At 35.3% G+C, this 21,836-nt stretch overlaps 1 protein-coding gene and 1 long non-coding RNA gene across 6 annotated transcripts in view; one reads left to right on the forward strand and one right to left on the reverse strand.

Moving 5' to 3' along the window:
• The window catches only part of RAB9A (RAB9A, member RAS oncogene family), a 22,089-nt gene extending 2,766 nt beyond the window's left edge, over nucleotides 1-19,323 (reverse strand). The window contains exons 1-4 of one of the 5 annotated variants that reach the window (XM_051984513.1): nucleotides 18,555-19,318; nucleotides 12,566-12,629; nucleotides 10,841-10,888; nucleotides 4,439-4,528 (exon numbers count right to left, since the gene is read on the reverse strand). The gene's annotated coding sequence lies outside the window, so the exon portion shown is untranslated. Of the gene's footprint in view, nucleotides 1-4,438; nucleotides 4,529-10,840; nucleotides 10,889-12,565; nucleotides 12,630-18,124; nucleotides 18,216-18,554 lie in introns of all 5 variants that reach the window. The other 4 variants (XM_051984514.1, XM_051984512.1, XM_051984515.1 and 1 more) reach the window with 4 other exon arrangements.
• LOC127553638 (uncharacterized) overlaps nucleotides 12,726-21,836 on the forward strand; it is an 80,507-nt gene continuing 71,396 nt past the window's right edge. The window contains exons 1-2 of the long non-coding RNA XR_007951790.1: nucleotides 12,726-18,087; nucleotides 18,268-18,424. This is a non-coding gene — a long non-coding RNA (uncharacterized LOC127553638). The remainder of the gene's footprint in view (nucleotides 18,088-18,267; nucleotides 18,425-21,836) is intronic.

Here is a 21,836-nt window from a genome sequence, read left to right on the forward strand (position 1 = left end):
AAGACTAAATTATTTATTTGTCCATGATCCCACATCTATTAAATATCAATAATCAGGATTCAAAACTACTTTTCCTAACTGAAATCCTATATTATTGCATTATGCTAAAGGTGAAATAGAAATTTTTCATCTATTGCACTACAGTAAAAGCAATTACACATATGTTCCTACACTCCAAAACTGGAGGACCTGGATGACTACTGGGAAAGTAATTCAGGAGCCTCTAATCTACAAAATGAGGAATTTAAGTTAAAAATTCTCTTAAGGTCCCTTCTAGCTCTCAATCCATCATGTTATAAGCTATGAGAGAACAGAATCTCTGACCACTGCAAATTAATATGGGGGAAGTAAAATATCAAGAGTTATATAGCCCAGGAGAACAGACGAAGAGAATCTGCCGAATCATCTAAATATTCTTGCTTTTGGCTACACCATTCTGAGAATGGGAATGCATCTCATAAGGTTATCCATCTCTAGCAATCCTGTCCTATGTCTTGTCAACTGGACTCAGATGACACTGGAGGAGACAGTGACTTTGCACAACCCATTCTCACTTAAATCTAATTCACTGACAAGTCCAAATCATCATCCTTCTTTTCGAAGGAAGGAGTAAAAACAATGCTTCATAAACCTAAATAAGGCAAATATTAAAATATCCTGAGAAGATATAGAAACCAGCCCAGAGGCTATCCTAAAATTTATTGTTGCTTCAAACCAGAAACAAATAGCTATTTGTATATTATTTTAAGGTTTACAAAGTGTTTCCTGCCCCACCCCCACCCCTCAAAAAACCAATAAAGCAGGTAAAGAATTATCACTATTTTGCAAATGATATGAAACAGAATGAAAATATTAAACAGTGTGAATACTGGTCACCATTTCTTTTATGTTATTTTGTTTCATGGATTGACACAATCAAAGAACTCATCTCCCACTGGCCATCCTACTAAGTAAAGTAAATTGATGTTTCAGTTGAGCTTTGAAACAAGGCAGGGAAACTAAAGTGGCTCAGGGCCTCTGTAATCTACTTCCGAGGCTACTGATCGCCAGGGCCATACATACCAATCTCCCCTGATAGACATGGAGACAAGATGGATGTTAAAGTGCCAAATAGCCTTTCTTTATTGGTAATCTCAGCAGGGGTTACAGGAAGCAAGAGCAAGTGTATGTATATCTGCATCCATCTCTCTCTGCTTCCCTGAATCTCTCTACATCTCTGCTTCTCTCTACTTCTCTCCTCTTCCTTTTCCGCCTATGACAAAGCTGGCCATTTATATTTACTCTCCTCTGGAATTATCCTGTGCCTAGCCCAGGTAGGAGATACCTGGAGTTAGTGCTGCCTAATGCTTAGAAAAGATCTAGCAAGAGGATAAGCCTTCTCAAGGAAAACACCTGTAAGACACAACCTCCTGCCTCAGAGGCCAACCTCCTTTTTACTTCCTGGGTCCACCCTACCAGTTGACATGGCATACATGGCAATTCTCAGAAGGAAAGTCTCTAACAGTCCTTATCAGAGCAAAGCACTCCAGGGATAGGGGACAGCCAACACAAAGGCACAGACAGAAGATGGGAATGTTTTGTTGCAAGAGATATTTTTTTCCTGGATGTAATAGGAAGTCACTGGAAGTAGAGGGAGGAAAGGTGGTGAAAAAGCTGTGTGACATGATCATATCCATGTTTAGTACTGTTTTATTTTTAGAAAAACGACCTTACCAAATGAGTACTGGAAATAATTGAGAATAAATTTTAAGTCCAGTTAGAAACCCTAATTTAAAGTGGATAGATGAGTGGCTAGAAGGGAGTGTATAACAAACTAGAAATATGGGATGAGTGTAGAGTCAAAGACAAAAGTGAAATTTTGAGTTTCAATAACTGGGAGGATGGTGGTACCTTCAACAGTAATAGGAAAGTTCAAGAGAAGAGTTTTGAGGGAAAAATCAGGCATCCTGTGTTTTAGACATGTTATTTCAGATATACATGGGACATCATTTTTACATGTTCAAAAGTCAGCTGGAAATATCTGACTGCACTTCAGAAGAAATTAAGGCTGAATATAGAGATCTGAGACACATTGGGGAGGACTTTCCACACTATTATAGAAGCATATTAAATATAATGTGGTCAAATAGTTAACTGAAAAGCTCCGGAATGTTGAGTCAGACCAATTGAAGCAGAAAGGACTGAAAGTTTGGAAGCTTCCTGTTATTAAAGTTAAGCTCTCCCATTCTATTACCTAAGAATTTGACCTAAACAAATTACTTCTTTAAACCCAAATTCATTTGTAAAATGAAGGGATCTACTATACTCCTCAAAGTTATCCTCCACTTCTTTTTCTTCATCCCTCTCAAATCCAAGTACCTAATCTTGTTCGTTCTACATCCAAAATTTATAATTATTTTCTCCTGTACTTAAAAATGCTACCCCTCTACTCCAGATCCTTATTATCTTGTTGTCTGACACCTTTAACAGTCTCCTACTTGAGTTCCCTGCCACCAATGTCTTCTCCTCTTGAAGCTATCTTCATGTGACTTCAAAAATAATCTTCCTAAAGTACAGTTCTGACCATGTCCTTCCCTACTCAAAAACCTTCTCCCACAATTCCCTTTGCATCTAGAATAAAATACGAATTCCTCTCCCTATTATTTAAGGCCCGCCACAATTTAGTTCCATTCTACCGTTAAAGCCTTATTATATATGGTCCTTTCTAGTTCTTAATGCAATTCCACAATTCAATAGTTTCTTCCCATCTTCTTCCCCCACAAAATTAATAAGTACAACTGGCAGCTACTTCCCCTGAGCTTTTGACTAACTGAATTACTCTTAGCTCCCTCCTTTTTCTTAAACCAGCTTTCTTAAAAAGCCCTACAGGTTCCTCAAAACTTCATAAACTCCTCTGTCCAACACTACTATACTGTCACCAGCCCATATAGTTTCCACTGTCAGCAGCTTCCAAGTGCTGCATGGATTCATACCCCTATTAAAAATCTACCTCAATATGTTAAAAACACCAACTTTTCCTGGACAATTTTCACAATTGTTCATTAAACGTTATATTTAAGACCTATTTATATGTAAAGACTTAAAATATCACTATTCAAGGAAGACATTTTTCCATGCAGACTTTTTTTAGTACAATAAACTCATGTGATATAATTATCAATGAGTCTAGGCCACCACCAGAATGTTTTATCCAGCTTTTGCTGAACAGAAGCTAAGTGTGCAATATGACATGTACAATATCCAGGTCCATATAATAAGAATTCAACTTGAGATTCCTTACCTATTAAAAAAAAAACTGATAATTCATACAAACCACTAACCTTCTTGCCCAATTATGTTCAAGTCTCATTTATACATGCTGTTGTTTTTTAATTGTTGTTCTGATATTCTGGACCTGCAGAGCTTTCTAGCTGGCTGACAGAGGTTGAATGCAGCAGCATCAGCCTATTAGGAACTTAAATCAAGGTAGACCCGGAAGTGTGCTGCTGATACCTATAACTCAGGTCAACTATGAAAGTTGAGAAAGCTTTCAGGTTCCCAATCTAAGCTGACCTGAAGATCCTAGAACAACATCATAATCAATACTCTAAGAAAAAAAACCACTAGATCAACATAGATATTCCCTTCAAAAGAGCACACAGACAGGCCATAATATCAAATCCTAGTCTGGATAGAGAGATGGAAGAATGAACAAACAAACAAACAAAAAAAATCCTACTATGATGATGGATGTTCAAGACAAATTGGGAGGAAGGAAAGAATAAAAAAAAAAAAAAAGGAAAAAAAGACTGCAATACCTATCAGCAAAACCTCCTAGAAAAATAGCGTGGGTACAAGTTCAATTAGAATTCCTAGGAGAGAATATAAGAGTTTTGTTTTTTTAATGAGCTATAAAATGACTTTTTAAATATCAGAAGAAAAAAAGGGAAATGAAAGCTACATAAGAAGAATTAACAAGCTGAAACCCTAAGTATAAAACCTTACCCCTTACCTTACAGCCTAAATGGAAAATGACTCCATGAGACAATTAAGAAATATTAAAATAAAATCAAAAGCCTATAGAAAAAAATAGAAAATAGAAGAAAATATAAGGTATCTCCTATCTGAAACTGACCTTGAAAACAGATTAAGGAGAAATTAAATTAAGAATTTAATAGCTGAAAGCCATAAACAAAAAAAGAGCCTAGATACCATATTTCAATGTTCACCTCAAACCTTTCAAAATCCCAAATAAAAGCTCTCAGGAATAAATAACAAAAATCCAAACCTTCAGGAAAAGAAAAAATAACATTGTAAAGGAAAAAAATATATACTGCAAGCTGCCAAAAAGAAACAATTCAAATACAAGGGGCTGCATCCAGAATCACATGTTTACCAACCACCACCCTAACTTGGGATACAATATTCCCAAAGGCTTACACAACCAAGATTTACTTACCCAGCAAAACTAAGTATAATTCTACAGGGGGGAAATGTACCATTAAAGAAATAGAGAACTTCCAGTCATTCCCGATGAAACACAGAAACTCTGAAATACAAATACAAAAGGGGAAAAAAATATACATGAGCATAAATGAGCAATCATAGGGGACTAAACAAGGATAAACTATTTCCTTATATGAAGAAATATTATATATCCTGATAGTCTCAAAACTGTTAGAAGAGGCCATAGAGTTTAATTAGACAAAAAACTTGAGAGTTGTTATGTTCTGATGATCACAGAAGAATGGAAAAGAAAAGGGATGGAGGTGGGAAGAGGGGAATAAGATGATAATGAAGACAAGGGAAAATTATCTCACATTATTAGAGTGTACAAGTAGAAGTCTTACATGAACAAGAGAAAAGAGAGCAGACAACACTAGAACTTCACCAAAGGAGGAAAAAATACACACTTAGCACATAGTAACTTATTTCACTCAGGCAAAGAGAAGGCAAGAACAAATGGAGTGTAGATTAAAGGGAGGGATTAGTCCTAAACAAAACAAACTTTTGAGGGTGAATTTCAAAGAGCGGTTTCAGAGAAAAAGAAAAGAAAGTAGAAGAAGATTACACTAAACCTAAGACCCTGGTATTAAACTTACTCCCACCACCCTCCACCATCCTTTGTCAAGGGGGGGGGGGGGGAGGGGGAAAAGAGGGGAGGGAGAGAATAGCAAACTATTCATATCCTTTATTCATATGCCATATTTAAAGCAAATAGGATGAAGGGAAATTTACAATTTATCCAAAAATAGATTAGAAAGCAAAATCCAACAATATGTTGGAAAAGAAAAGGAAGACACTGAATCAGAAAGATGCACAAAGAATTAAAATAAGAGGCTGGAGCACAATCTTTTATGCTTCAATTGGAGAAAAAAAAGTACATGTAGCAACCCACAACATCAAACAAAGCAACAGCAAAAATAGACAAAAGAGAAACTACATTGTGCTGAAAGGTACCCTAAATGATACATTTTTTCTACTTTTCAATTTATTTTAATACACAGTGCTTTATGAACCATGTTGAAAAAAAATCAAAACAAAAAGGGGAAAAAATAAACATAGTATTTGTTGATTTACATTAAATCTCCATACTTCTTTATTCTGAAAGCAGAAAAGTCTATTGGGATTGCTTTGGAACATTGAACCACTGAGAATCAAGTCTTTCATAATTGATCACCATACATTCTTGCTGTTATTGTGTACAATATATTTTTGGTTCTGCTTGTTTCAGCACCAGTTTGAGTAAATTTTTCCAGGTCTTTCTAAAATTAGCTTATTTCATTTTTTTATAGAACAATATTTTCATATCTTTTCCTTTGATCTTAGCCAATATGAAGTATGAGGTAGTCCCTCAGAGTTGTTTAAATTTGCATTTCTCTAATAATGATTTAAAGCATTTTTTCATATGACTAAAGATGTCTTTAATTTCATCATCTGAAAACTATTCATATCCTTTAACCATTGATCAATTGGGTAATGACTTGTACCTTTTATATAATTTACATAGTCCTTTAAAATTTGTGACCAAAGATGAACTAGAGACTTATTACCGATCTCAAAATAGAAAATTTTGATTATATCAAATTAAAAAGCCTTTGTACAAACAAAACTAATGCAAACAAGATTAGAAGGGAAGCAACAAACTGGGAAAACATCTTCACAGTTAAAGGTTCTGATAAAGGCCTCATTTCCAAAATATATAGAGAACTGATTCAAATTTATAAGAAATCAAGCCATTCTCCAATTGATAAATGGTCAAAGGATATGAACAGACAATTTTCAGATGATGAAATTTAAACTATTACCACTCATATGAGTGTTCCAAATCATTATTGATCAGAGAAATGCAAATTAAGACAACTCTGAGATACCACTACACACCTGTCAGATTGGCTAAGATGACAGGAAAAAATAATGATGAATGTTGGAGGGGATGCGGGAAAACTGGGACACTGATGCATTGTTGGTGGAACTGTGAACGAATCCAACCATTCTGGAGAGCAATCTGGAATTATGCCCAAAAAGTTATCAAATTGTGCATACCCTTTGATCCAGCAGTGTTTCTATTGGATTTACATCCCAAAGAAATACTAAATAAGGGAAAGGGACATGTATGTGCCAAAATGTTTGTGGTAGCCCTGTTTGTAGTGGCTAGAAACTGGAAATTGAATGGATGCCCATCAATTGGAGAATGGCTGGGTAAATTGTGGTATATGAATGTTATGGAATATTACTGTTCTGTAAGAAATGACCAGCAGGATGAATACAGAGAGGCTTGGAGAGACTTACATGAACATATGCTAAGTGAAATGAGCAGAACCAGGAGATCACTTTACACTTCGACAACGATATTGTATGAGGATGTATTCTGATGGAAGTGGATTTCTTTGACAAAGACTCAGTTTCAATTGATAAATGATGGACAGAAGCAGCTACACCCAAAGAAAGAACACTGGGAAACGAATGTGAACTATTTGCATTTTTGTTTTTCTTTCTGAGTTATTTTTACCTTCTGAATCCAATTCTCTCTGTGCAACAAGAGAACTGCTCGGTTCTGCAAACATATATTGTATCTAGGATATACTGCAACATATCTAACATATATAGGACTGCTTGCCATCTAGGGGAGGAGGTGGAGGGAGGGAGGGGAAAAATCGGAACTGAAGCGAGTGCAAGGGATAACGTTGTAAAAAAAATTACCCTGGCATGGATTCTGTCAATATAGTTATTATAAAATAAAATAAAATATTTATATATTAAAAAAAACATAGTTCTTTATATATTTTAGAAATGAGATCTTTCTCAGAAAAAACATTGGCTGTAAAGATTTATTCCTAGCTTTGTACTTCCCTTTTAATCTTGTTTCTGTTGGGTTTGTTTATGCAAAAATTTTTAATTTAATATAATCAAAGTTGTTCGTTTTGTCTTTCATAATGTTCTCTAGTTCTTCTCTAATCATAAATTCTTCACTTCTCCAACGATGATGATAGGTAAATTATCCCTTGCTTTATTAATTTGTTTATAGTCATCCCTTATGCCCAAATCATGTATCCATTTTGACCTTATTTTGGTATGGGGTGTGAGATATAGGTCTATGCAGTGTTTCTTAACGTATTATTTTCCAGTTTTCCTAGCAATTTTTGTAAAATAGTGAGTTCTTATTTCAAAAGCTAGAGTTTGGGGGTTTACTTAATACTAAATTATTATAGGCCTTGATTATTTTTTCTTGTGTATCTAATCTACTCCACTGATCCAAAACTCTTTCTTAGCTAGTACCTAATAGTTCTGATGACTGCTTCTTTATAATATTGTTTAGGTTTGGTACTGCTAAGCCAGCATTCTTTATACTTTTTTTTCATTAATTCCCTTGATGTTCTTGGCCTTTTGTTCTTCCAGATGAATATTATTTTTCTAATTCTATAAAATAATTCTAACTCTATAAATTATTTTTAATTTCTATATTCTATAAAATTTTAATTCTATAAAATAATTGTTGGCCTAAATGATAAATTAATATCAATATTAAACATATATATGAGAAATAACAGCATCTAATAAGGAAATGTTAAATGTCTTATTGTCATTTATATTATATATTATAATAGTGAAATTATAATAGTGGGGGACTTCAATTTACCCTTTTCAGACATGGATAAATCTAATCCCCCCTAAACAAACTAAAGAAGGTCCTGAATAGAATTTTAGAAATATTATAATCCTCTAGAAATTACTGAACAGAAAGAGAAAAGACTGCATATTTCTAAACTGTATGTGGCACATTTATAAAAAGTCGACCACGTTAAGTTACTTGGACATTTAAAACTTCACAAACAAGTGCAGAAAAGCAGAAATATTAAACATTAAAAGTGGTTAGACCACACACACAAGGCAATAAAAGCATATTCAATAAAGGGCCAATTTAATTATTAAAAATCAATTGGAGTTATTAGTTTAATAGTTTCTTCATATGCTCTTTATTAATATTTCATTAATATTATTTAACTTATGTTTAACCTAAAAAACAGACAGGCCAATAAACAAATCCGAGAAACAATAATTTCATTAAAAATAATGGTAGCAATAAGACAACATATCAAAATATTGGAAATGTGGCTTCTCAAGGAAAAACTATCTCCAAACATTTTCATCAAAGAAAGAGAAAGAGCAGATCAATGAATTGGATTTTCAATTAAAAAACCCCTAGAATACCAACAAATTTGCAGGCTCAATTAAACATCAAAATAAAAATCCTGAAAAAAAAAATCAAAATTACCCCCCCAAAAAAACCCATTGAATAAATACTTCTAGTGTTAGGTTTGGGTTTTTTTGTTTGTTTGTTTGTTTTTTGGGGGGAATGGGAGAACCATTTGCTAACTGGATTTAAAAAGAAGAAAAACAAATTACCAATATCAAAAATGAAAAAAAGATGAATTCAGAACAAAGAGATAAAATAAATTATTAGTAATTTTGCCAAATTATATATGAATAAAACTGATAACCCAAATGAAATGAGTATTTACAAAAAAATTATAAAACATCCATATTAATAGAAAAAGAAATAAAAAGCTGCCCAATCTCAAAAAAAAATAGACAAGCCATAAACAAATTCCAAAAGAAAGAAAGATGCAAAAATGTTTGTGGCAGCCCTTTTTGTAGGGGCAAGAACCTAGAAATTGAGTAGTAGATGCCCATCAGTTGGAGAATGGCTGAAGAAGTTATGTATATGAATGTAATGGAATATTATTTTCTATAAGAAATGAAAAGGATGATTTCACAGAGATATGAAGAGACCTCATGAAGTGATGCTAGGTGAAATGAGCAGAACCAAGAAATCATTACACATAGCAAGACTATACAATGATCAATTTTGATGGGCACGGCTCTCTTCAACAATGAGATGATTCAGGTCAATTCTAATAGTCTTGTGACGAAGAGAGCCATCTGAGATCAGAGAGAAGACTGTGGGGACTGAATAAGGATCAGAAGATAATATTTTCACTCTTAACTGTATAAATATGTACACATATATTGTACTTAAGATATACTTTAAGATGTTTAACATATATGAGACTGCCTGCCATCTAGGGGAGGGGGATGGAGGGAAGGAAGGGAAAAGTTGTAACAAAAGTGATTGCAAGGGACAACAATGAAAAATTACCCATGCATATGTTTTGTCAATAAAAAGCTATAATAAAAATATATATGTATTTTTTTCACTCTTTTTTGTTGTCTGCTTGCATTTTATTTTCTCATTTTGTTTTCTTTTTTGATCTGATTTTTCTTGTGCAGCATATTTGTGGAAATAGGTATCTAAGAATTGCACATGTTTAACATCTATTAGATCACTTGCCGTGCAGGAAAAATTAGGACACAAGGTTTTGTATGGGTGAATGTTAAAAATTATCCATGTATATAATCTGAAAATAAAAAGCTTTAATTAAAAAAAAAAAAAAGGCTAAAGCCAGACTATTTAAAAATTTTAAATTTCAAATAGAAAAATGTATTTCATTCCAGAAATAAGCATAAGCTCCTGTAGCTTCTTGAGCAGTGTTAAGATGGACTCAGATCTGTACTTCAGGAATATCACTTTGACAGCTCTGTAGAGAATGAACTGAAAAGGAGAAAATGCGAGTTTGGGAAACCCAGGTTGAAGGCTAAGTAGATATGCTGAAACAGTGATGAGATCTGTCTAAGGCAAAAAGGGTATTCTCTATCATAAGTGAGGCATGAAATCACAAATCTGACATTATAAAAAAGAATTAAAGTTCTAAATCACTTTAAATTTTTTTAAATCATTAAAACTGATGAAATACTTAGGCTAAAATTTTAAAAAAGCAATTGATAAAAATACTTCCAGTTTCTAATTTAGGGGCACTTGTTCCAACACTTAATAATTGACATCTCGAATATGGAAAGGTCATATTATGTACTACTGATATTGAAAGGTTACTATATTTTGTAGCCTTAAAGCACCCTGTAAATTGTTACTATTTAACTAGCTTTATCTTTTTAAAAAAAAAAAAAAAAGTTGGTTATCTGTTGAGGAAATAGTATCACATTCTCAACTTATAATAGACATTATAAAAATATATGAAGAATTGAATTATGATATACTTTCAAGTCTTTTTAAATAAAATAATTAATTTTATATTTAATACATTTTAAATAAATTAACTATGTAAACCATATAAAGTCATATATCAACATCTACAGTAAAATCATACAATGTACAAGCTGAGTTTTCTCTAAAGAATTTCCAATTCTACTTTCTAATAATTTTTTTATTTTGCAACTAATCTATGTTCTAGAAATAACCAAGCAAACTTTAAGAAAAAAATCACGAGGTTGTAAATTTTACCTTAAAATCGTTCAGTTTAAGTGCATTATCTGCATTACCAACATTGTTCTGAAAAGAAAAAAGAAAGCCTTACTTAGTATGTTCACTATACTGCCAGAATACAGATAGAATATGTAATAAACCAATTTTATGTTTTCTAAGAACTTGCTAGATTATTTAGTAGTAGAGAAAGGATCTGTGTGAAAGGTTTTTATCAGTTTCATAAATTTCAAGTGAACAGGGCTTTTCAAGAATTTCCTTAGTCAAACTGGCTTCACTTTGAACTTAAAGACAATAATAAACATTTGAGAAGGTGTGATCTTGGTTTGATTATACTCATCATGAAAACAAACACAAACCAAAAAGCAACACTAGGAAAATGTCACAGCCATATTATAACATATGATGCAAAGAAAAGTAGGGAAGTTTTGTGAATAATAACATTAAGTAATTAAGTCTTAACAAGTTAGCAAATACTTTGATACAAGATGAAAACAATGCAGGCTAAGGATGGCAAAACATGTTGCATAATATAGCAAAAGATCAAGAATGAAAGAGGACAGATATATGAAGACTACAGAAGCTTTATGCTTATTAACAGAACGAATACTTTTTTCAACAATGGAGTTGAAGAGCTGAAGCAAGCATTACATCACAAAACAAAACTGACTACTGTTTGACACATCAAGACTGATTATTAATATACAGGGTCAATTTAAGAATCAGATACCTTTATGCAAACAAAAGATTAAAGCAAAGGTTAAAATCAATACCAAGCCAGAATGGAAGACAACTTGAAGATGACTTTATTTACAAATTATAAAAACATTAAGCCCTACCTGTCTAAATAAGCTAATAAATTATATAAAGCATAGAATAGAAAAGCTGATGATGCTATCAACTATCTTTTTTTCAAGGTTTTAAAATTTTATTATTTTTAACAATCTATTTTTTTTAATTTTTAAGTTCCAAATTCTTTCACCACCACCCCACCACCACCCCCCCGCCTTGAAAAAGAAAGTAGTATATCAATTAAACTTGGTCACAGTTATACATATCAGAGACAAAAAGCAATCCACAAATCATTTATATCAGCACACCACTCTCATATTTAGATCATGTTTTAGGAAAGTATCAATGCAATAGAGGTAGGAGAGGAAGAGGAGAAGGCATGAAGAGGAGAGACACAGAAAAGGTGTTTCATCCAGAAACATGCAATTGATTTCCAAACTCTGACTGAAATTATAGGTAGGAAGCTATCATGGGATTGGCCAGCAAGACCAGCTAAATGAAACATGGAGCCAAAAAATTCCATCACAGAATATTTTAGAAAGGCCAATCAGAAAAAATTTGTGACCAAAAAAGGCCAAGGATTAGGAGATAAGTACTAATGGCAATTTTATTTGGTTATAATAGTATTCAATATTATTATTCAATAATATTCACTAGTATTCAAGGTTAAAATCTTGATAATAATCCAGTAGTTTCACTTAAGTGTTTCATTTCCACAGAGAAAGAGTACTGGTTATTTTAGGTTATTATTGTATTTATTATCAGAGGGAAAAAAACCTTACCCATTTTATACATAGTGGGCATTCTGGTGCATAGTAAGGAACACACACACACACATATATATGTATTATGATTAAACCAAAGCAATGATAACAACATCACAAATCTGGGTAGTTAGGTGGCCGAGTGGAAAGAATGCTGGGCCTGCAGTAAGTCTTGAGTGCGAAATCTTACCTCTGACACTAGCTATGTAACCCTTGGACAAATCACTTAAGCGTGTGTGCCTCAGTTTTCTCGTCTACAAAAAGAGCGGGATAAAGAAATGGCAAATCATTTCAATATCTCTGCCAAGAAAATCCCAAAAGGGGATCACAAAGAGTTAGACAAATAACCAGACAAAAAGACTAGAACTGCAGGGGGGGGGGGGGGGAGGGAGGGGAGGAAGGAGTCACAAATTTTACACAGAGCACCTCTAACAATATAAACAAGGAGTTATAGTGGTAGCAAAAAGAGATGAATACTTTTAAATCAAAGCTACTTTTCCATTTCCTGTCCTATTTCCATCTCACATTTTACCTGTTTGCTTAAACAGGTGATTAAAATGGAACTAGGCACCACCAGTCCTACAGCCCTAAAAAAAAAATTAATCATCTGAGAGGGAAAGCATGAGCTGGAGCCAGAATATCTGCCAGTCATATGCCAGGAGCCACACCCCATAAATGTGGACTTCTCATGTGGACTAGTTTCTACCATTACCAGACTCCAATGTTTGCTGCATCAAAAGACAAACAAATAAACAAAAAGGCAGTATTTTTTCTTAGAATGTTAGTAAACTTGGCCTCTTTCACATACATACACATAAAAAGGAGACAAAGTATGTCAAAAACATTTGCCAACTCTTAAAGCAAAAATTCAGCAGTCCAAGAAAAATTGTTTAATACACCAAATGTTTTAAATTTCAAGCACAAAAGCAAATTTTACTTACTAAGGTAAAAAGAAAAAGTGTGGTTTTCTCCCACTAAAGACAAATATGTCTTTCAACTTTAATGGCATGCCATAAGAGCACATTCTTATAGTCATCTATTTTAAAATATCTTATTTTTCCCCTAAACTTCAATATATTGAAATGTTTGTCTTTTCTTTACAATCACATTCATCTTTCAAAGTTTTTTTTTTCCTTTTTATTGATCATTAATTAAAATTTGTCTTTGCAAATTGTTTAAAAAGCAACTTCAAAAGATCAAAATGAGGATCTTCTACTCTTGGTTTAATTCTTTTGGGAAGGTAAACTAGGCCATCTTTTACCTCAATTCTTATCTACAAACTGAGGCCTGGGAAAGACCTTAGCTTAAAAAGACCAAGGTCCCCCAATGCATTCATTTGCACAGCTCTCCCTCATTTAAATCCAAGTCACTTCCAAGTTAAGACATCACCCTCCTGATACTAAGGGTTTGCTTCAAGAATGAAGGACAACAAAAGAAAACATTCAATTTAACATATCATTTGTTAAGCATTTCTTATTTGTTAGATATGTGCTGGGTTCCAGAGATGGAAAGGTGGAAAATGACAAATCCCTTGACTATGACTTCAATAGATAAAATGTGATAAAGATCCAACTAAGTGCTATTAAAAAATTTAAAGTTTTCAAATGACTTTTAGAGCTAGAAGTGACATTATAAAGATCTTCTAGTCCCAGTCTCTCATTTTATAGATGAGGAACCTTAGAGAAGGTAAGGGAATTGTCAAAAATCACTGGGCTGGAGGATATCAAAGGTTTATGAAAAGAGGTGGTGATGGGACCAGCCTTAAAGAAAGCTATTTCTATGAGTAGAATTGAACTTCAAGGAATTGGAAAAGGACAATAAGTAAGTTGGTGCATTCAAGGTAAGAGTAGTCAAATATTTAGGTTAAAAATTCACTGTTGGTGTTATATCTATATAAATCTTCCCAATAAATTAACTTTGCAAAAATGTGCAAGCATATTGGGGAAAAAAATGATCCTTTGGTATGACTTCACCAAAACAAAAAATACTCCACCTTGCTCATTTGATTATAAAGCATTATCCAGAGATTACACAATTTATCTATCCTTATCTTGACCCAATTTTCCCAGAAATCCATTTAGATAAATACATACATGAAAACTTTTTTTTTTTTTTTTTTTTTTTTTTGCTGAGGCAATTGGGATTAAGTGAGTTGCCCAGGGTAACACAGAAAGGATTAAGTGTCTAAGGTCACATTTCAACTCCGGGTCTTCCTGAATTCAGGGCTGGTGCTCCATCCACTGTGCCACCTAGCTGCTCATAGACTACTTTTTAAACACTTACAGAAGAATAAGTAAAACAAAAATATTTATACATTCATTGACACCCCTCTAATTCAGGGATTTAAACCCTGGTTTAAGATGGAAAGGGGTCAGCAGCTTGATAACAGAGGTACTAGACTTCCCTGAACACACCCTATAACAGACACAATGAATGCCTCCCTCAACTCATACTAACATATTCAGTCTAGTTATGTCACTTAATTTAAAAAATTTCAGCATTAATAAAGATCTCAAAACAAACATAATCTAACTTAAAATGAACTCCAGGAATAAAGATCCCAAGACCTTCTGAAGTAGTCCATCCTACTTTCTCCATCATTTTCCTAGATTTCTCTCCTTGATACTCTTTCTTTTTTTTGGAGCACCATTTTCTCACCCTGTTCTCCTCCTTTCTACATCTAACTAATCTCTTTGCTAACTCCCTCTTTCAGATCATGCCCTCTAACAATAGGTGTGTTTTAGGGTTCTATCCTCAGCTCTCTTGTCGCTCTATCCTACTTAGTGACCCCATTATTTCTCAAAGATTTAATTATTTTAATGCTGATGAATCCTCAAATCTCCCAACTACTTTTCAATTGGATCTCCAGCAGACAACTTAAACATGTCTAAGACTAAACTTTTTTTCCTCCTAAAACCTTCACTTACAACCTTCCCTAATACTGTCGAGAATACTATCATCCTTCCAGTTTCCTAGGCTTACAATTTAGATGTTGTCCCCAATTCTTTACTCTTATGTCTTATATCCAATGTGTTGCCAATATCTGACGATGCTTTTGCAACATTTGTGGAATATATCTCCTCCTTTCCCCTGACACTACCTCCACCCTGATAAAGGCTCTTATCAATTCACACCTACACTATTTATCATAGTCTGCTGTCGGCCTTAATCAAGCCTTTCGTCATTCCCATCTCAATCACCTACCAAAATCAAAGTGGTTTTTCCGTAAAGCCCCAGTTTGAACATGTCATATCCATACTTGGCCACTAGGTGGTGCAGTGAACAGATGCTGGGCCTTGATTCCCCCAAATCTAAAAAAAAATCTATCACTAGCTCCTCCCCACAAAAAAAGCAAAAATTGGCAGACAGACAAAAATATGTAATGTATATATTATTGATAAAACCTTCATGCCATACCAAAGTACTAAGAATCACTGGTTGGAAAACAATGGTTTCACAGAAATTGGTAGCCAGAAGAGACCTTGTAGCACATTTAACAGAACAAGAAACTAAGGCCCAAGGAAATTAAAAGACTTGCCTATAATCAAACTGTTAAGTATCAGAGTCAAGATTGGAAACTCCTTTTGATGATACTCAATTTTACCATCTGACTGCTATACCCATTTCCTTTTATCTTCTGTCACCCCAACCCCAGATTGGATCATAATTCCCTTTGAATTAATCACCCTAACAAAAGCACCTTCTTTGTCAGCACTACAAATATTTGATTCATGTTTAGGAATGTGTGCTTCATAGACTTCATACATATGAAATAATATATGTAAAATACTGAGCAAACCTTAATGCTACATTATATCAGTGTCTAAAGGTGACCTCCACATGGTTTACTAAAATGAATTGCTAAACAAAACAAAACATAAATGCTTTAAATGACAATTACTTTAAGAACAACTTTGTACTCTACTGATGTACTCTAATAAAATTCTGACTTCCTGTAAATGCAAACTATAGTTTTCCAAGAAAACTGTACAAAATCAGAGAATATGTAACTCCTGCTTAACTGTTACTTAAAAAAAAAAAAAAAAAACTTAAGAGCGTGTAAGAATCTTAGAACACACATCTTTTTGTAGATGAAGACCCAAAGACCCAAAATGGTGAAATGATTTTCTAAAGATCACATGGAAATAAGGAGAAGCAAGGATTGGAAGTCCACACCTTCTGACTAACTCCAGTACACATTATAATACAATTCTGTTCTTCCATAAAATCACATACACGATTAAAAGTTGGTCAAGTGCATCCATTTTAAAGATGAAAAATTTGAGATCTAGAAAGCATATATGTAACTTCTCCCAAAGAAGCAACTAAGCTAGTTCCAAGCCAGATCTTCTACACTTCTTTAAAAAACTAAATGATAAACGATATCACTTGCTTTTTAGTATTTCTACCCATAATCAAAGGTCAATAGCCTTTAGATCCACTGATACCCATATTAAAATTACTAATCCTATCAGAAATGCCTCATTCAAAAGTCCCATTCTCATTTCTTCCAGTCTAAAGCTATACAAAATCAAGACAGAAGGAAATACTTGAAGATAAGAGTTTCATCTCTTATTGATACTGTTTGTTATATTCTAAGACCAGTAATTTATTGCTGAGATTGAGCTCTTTATTTAAATGTGATGTTAAAGTCAAAGGACTGAATAATTTGTACAACACAAGCATTTCTAAATATCTGATCTACAGTGGAGAAAAGGGACTGAGAAAAATGGAGGGAAAGATAATAGAAAGGAAGAAGTACCACTGAATACCAAATATGATCTTACTACAGACCTGCCCTAAGAAATATTGAGTATCCTAAACTTCGGGGGGAAAAAAAATCACAAAAGGTATTTTTCCTCAGCCTCAAAGCTCTCAAATAGTCAACAGCAACAGTAAAAGTAAAATTAGCTAGCATTAATATAGCGCTTTAGAGTTTACTGTCAGTATCAAGTGCCTACTATGTGCCAGGCTAAACGCTGGAGACACAAAGGGTGAAAAAAAAAAAAAAAAGCCGTTCCGGCTCTCTAGAAAATTCTAACAATCCTGGTAAAGCCTACCAATAACTTTATCTCAGTGAGGGGGGAAGTGAGGGGAAAGAGTTTTACAATATGTTCTACAATACAATGTGCCTACAAAAATATAAAAAGAGAGCTATCTATTTCAGATGTGAAAATTTAAAATAACACAAGGTACCCATTTCCTAAGTTCTAGGCTATAAAAGTCTGGAACTTTGCTTAAGAAATTAACTTGAAATAGTTTTGTTTAAATACAATTTCAAGCAAATGAAATGCAGTAGCACAGACTTAAATTCCTAGTTACATCCTTGGAGGTTTTTCCAATGTAATCAACTGAGACTGGAAACAACTGAGGGTTATTTTTTTTTTTTTTCCTGTCAGAAACAAAGTTATATGGGGAAGGAGAGGGGGAGGAGACACTAGGGACGGTCCTAAAACCAAACATGCCCTCAGTTTAAGATTTTTAAGCCAGCGACAAAAAAGCAACAAAACGAGTCCGGTCACGTGATAATCGAGGAACAGGGCGGATAAAGTTATTTCTCCAAAGAACTAGGGTCATGAGACAGGGCGTTCTCTGCCCCCACCCCCACTCCAAACTTCCCGGGAGAACGCTTAAAATTCTCGTCCCGTCTCACCGAATTGGAAGAAAACAAACCCCAAACTAACAAGAAAACCCAGTATTCCAGGGACATCGGTAGGTCCCTCCGCGCCCCATTTTGTGTTGCAAATACCCCAAGAGCAGGACTTGGAAGTCTCCAAAGCGTCCAGGAAACTGCCGGCCCAGTTCGGCAGGGGTGGAAAGTGGTTAGGGCTCTCTTGGTCCTGCCCGTGGGGAAATGAAGAAAATAACTCAGTCCTCTCCCTCCCGCGACAGAGCCAAGCCAGCAGCAAGGGGGTGACCAGCCCCCAGCCTCACCCCCCCAGGAGAAAAGCGTCAGGCTGTCGGACGTCAGAGGTGAAAGGCACCCTGGGGTCCCCCCTCTGGACACCAATGAGTGACGACGCCCCACCCCCAATCCGGCTTTTCCGGGGTAAGAGTGAGCCCCTACGCGCTGCCCAAGCTCCTCGGTCCCCTGCAGGTTCCCGAGAGGCCGGGACTCTGTGGTTCCAGCACGCGCAGCAGGCACCCGCCTCCCCGGGTTCCCCTGCCGCCCTACTCACCTGGTCGCGGCCCGAGACAGTCAAAGGCCGCAACGGGGATGAGCCGGCCCCGCGCGGGTCGGGATACAGATTTGGAGAAGACTAGGCGGAGGCGTCGCGGGTAGTGCCCGGCTCCCACCCCAGCCGCTTCCATCTAGAGCGGAGGGGACAACATGGCGGCGGGGCGGAGCGCGGGAGAGGGGCGGGGGCTAAGGAGAACAGCCGGAATAGTTGGAGAGGGAGGGGGAGGAGGAGGGAGAAGCAGCCCTGAGTGTCTTGTGACCTGCTCTCCTACTCTGCTTACTCCCTTCCATCCATCACCTCCTTCAAGCCCTGCGCAGGTGTTTTTGTCACCTGAGTCGTAACAAACTAACGACTTCTTTGCAGGAAGCCCCCCAATTGTAATCTTGTTGCAGCGAAAAGTTCGCAATCAGAAGTGCTAACCAATGAAGTATTTCAAGCTGGATGACTCCTCCCACACCTCCACTCCTCACTGTTTAGAGATGCTTTTCCAGAGGTTAAGCCCCGCCCATATGCCTGGCATTAAGTAACAGAGTCGAAACTAGAAACTCCTTTTGATACTCAATTTTACCATCTGACTGCTGTACCCACTTCTTTTTATCTTCTATCACCCCAACCCCAGATTGGATCATAATTCCCTTTGAATTAATCACCCTAACAAAAGCACCTTCTTTGTCAGCACTACAAATATTTGACTCAGTGGGATTGCTGATGACCTGCAAACTTCGTATGCTGCTTAATTTATTACAACCAACTAGGCAGTAGCTTGCTGCAATACGAAGAATCTTTGACTTTTTTTTTGCCTTTTTTTTTTTTTTTTTGGAAATTTGTGGGTCCTAACAACTACTGGAATAGACAAGCTATCCATCTCTATGAATTTGTTTACTTCTCTATAAATTATTTTTACCTAACACAGGGAGAATTGTTGTAGGAGAGAGAGAGAAAAAAAAAAAACAAAAAACAAAAAACAAAAAAAAACAAAAAAAAAAAACTTGGTAGGACTTAAACCAAGTTAAAAACATGAGCTATTATCAGTTTTAGCTATAGCTACTTTAAAACGGCCTGTGTGTATGCTGGCTTGGTTTCCACAGATACAGATGGTTTCTAACTTTATCCCCCTCTTCTCCCCCTCACTCCACCCCCCCCCCCGCCCAAAAAAAAATGAACAAGAGGCCAAACTTTCCATTTAAGTAAGGCTGATCTTCAGACAACAGATACAGAAAGCAGCTCAAAGCCTCTCCAGCTTGATAAACCCTGCCAAGCCCCTGTTTATCTGGCATGATTCTACTTTTACCTGAAGATAAGGTATGTGAGTGGGATATTTAGGAGGATATTAGGGATAGTAGTGTAATCTTGTAAATAATCTTTTTTTTAGGCAGTATTTCCATCAAAATGAATAAAAAAGAGTGAGTTAAGAATTGCTGTGTGCTGAGTAAACACTATGCTACACACTAGAGATACAGAAAGAACAGCAAGTTCTTAAAAAGCTCACATTCTAATGAGGGAGACAACCCATGTAGGATGTTAGAACTGCAAGTCAGAAAGAGCTTACCTGACCCTTACCAAGCAGCAGCAAATTGTTCCTATCCCTACTTTACTATTAGACAAAAATATCTTCAACTAAGAAGTTCACTTCACCCCCAGACTTCTCACAGCAGAAGTACCTGAAGCCCCTGTGGCTTTTTCCTATGATTGATGGACTTCTCCTTGAACCTTCTTTCTATGTAAGAAGCCAGAGTAATCATGATTTCATTCCTTTTCAAGTGCACACTTGACATTCTGCACTTTTCCTACCATATCCCTATGTGGATACCATCCCTTTCTCTCCCATCTCACCCACCACTTTCTGGTTTCAATGTATATACTCTCTTCTTTCAAAAGAATATAAGCTTTTTAATTTGGAACTATGCCCAAAGGGCTATCAAACTGTGCATACTCTTTGATCCAGCAGTGTTTCTATTAGAGTGATAGTCCAAAGAGAGCTTAAAGGGACCCACATGTGCAAAAATGTATGTGGCAGTCTTTTTTGTAGAAGCAAGAAACTGGAAACTGAATGGCTGCCCATCAATTGGAGAACAGCTGAATAAGTTATGGTATATGAATGTTATGGAATATTATTGTTCTATAAGAAATGATCAGCAGAACGATTTCAGAGAGGCCAGGAAAGACTTACATGAACTGATGCTAAGTGAAATGAGCAGATCCAGAAGATCATGGTACACAGCAACACAGCAAGATTATACAATGATTAGTTCTGATGGATGTGGCTTTTTTTCAACATTGATGTAATTTAGACCAGTTCCAATGACCTTGTGATAAAAGGAGCCATTTTATTGTTGTTTGCTTGCATTTTATTTTCTTTCTCCTTTTTTCCTTTTTGATGTGATTTTTCTTATGCAGCAAGATAATTGTGTAAATATATATGCATATGTTGGACTTAACATATATTTTTACCATGTTTAACATATATTGGATTACTTGCTATTTAGGGGAGGGGGTAGGGAGAAGGGGGAAATTGGAACACAGCAAAAGTTATTGTTGAAAAATTATCTATGCATATCTTTTGAAAATTAAAAAGCTTTGATAAATAAAAAGAAACAAAATATAAGCTCTCTGAGGGCAGGGCTCGTATTTATACTTCTAGTGCCTAGCACATATTTCCTTGCACATAAGTAGTGCTTAATAAGGACTTATTGGCTTATTATTAATGTATTTTCTGTCATGTTATTTCCATTAATAAAATCATATTCATTTCTGAGCTGAACCACTTTGACTGTACTGAGATCTTTGATACCTAGAACTTTCTTTTCTTGATAGTAGCTGAGGGAAGGAATGCTGCATTCCCCACAATGGCTGCTTCCCTAGATTGTGACTGTGGGGAACCAGACTGGGTTTTATTGTTCTCAGAGCCTCTTGGCAGTTGGTAATAATCATGGCAGATTCCTTTTCCACAACGTTGCTCCCACAATGATGGCTGCAAGGACTGAGCTTCAAGTAATATGATTCTTCTTGGAAATGTTTTCTAGGCTTAGTGCAACATAGTAATGTCAGGACCCAGAAAATTCAAGATCCATATAAAATTGACTTAATTTTTTTAATAGCTTTTTATTTACAAGTTATATGCATGGGTAATTTTACAGCATTGACAATTGCCAAACCTTTTGTTCCAATTTTTCCCCTCCTTCCCCCTACCCCTTCCCCTAAATGGCAGGATGACCAATACATGTTAAATATATTAAAGTATAAATTAAATACAAAATAAGTATATATGACAAATTGTTA

Source organism: Antechinus flavipes, chromosome 3 (genome assembly GCF_016432865.1).
Source record: "Antechinus flavipes isolate AdamAnt ecotype Samford, QLD, Australia chromosome 3, AdamAnt_v2, whole genome shotgun sequence".
NCBI lineage: Eukaryota > Metazoa > Chordata > Mammalia > Dasyuromorphia > Dasyuridae > Antechinus > Antechinus flavipes.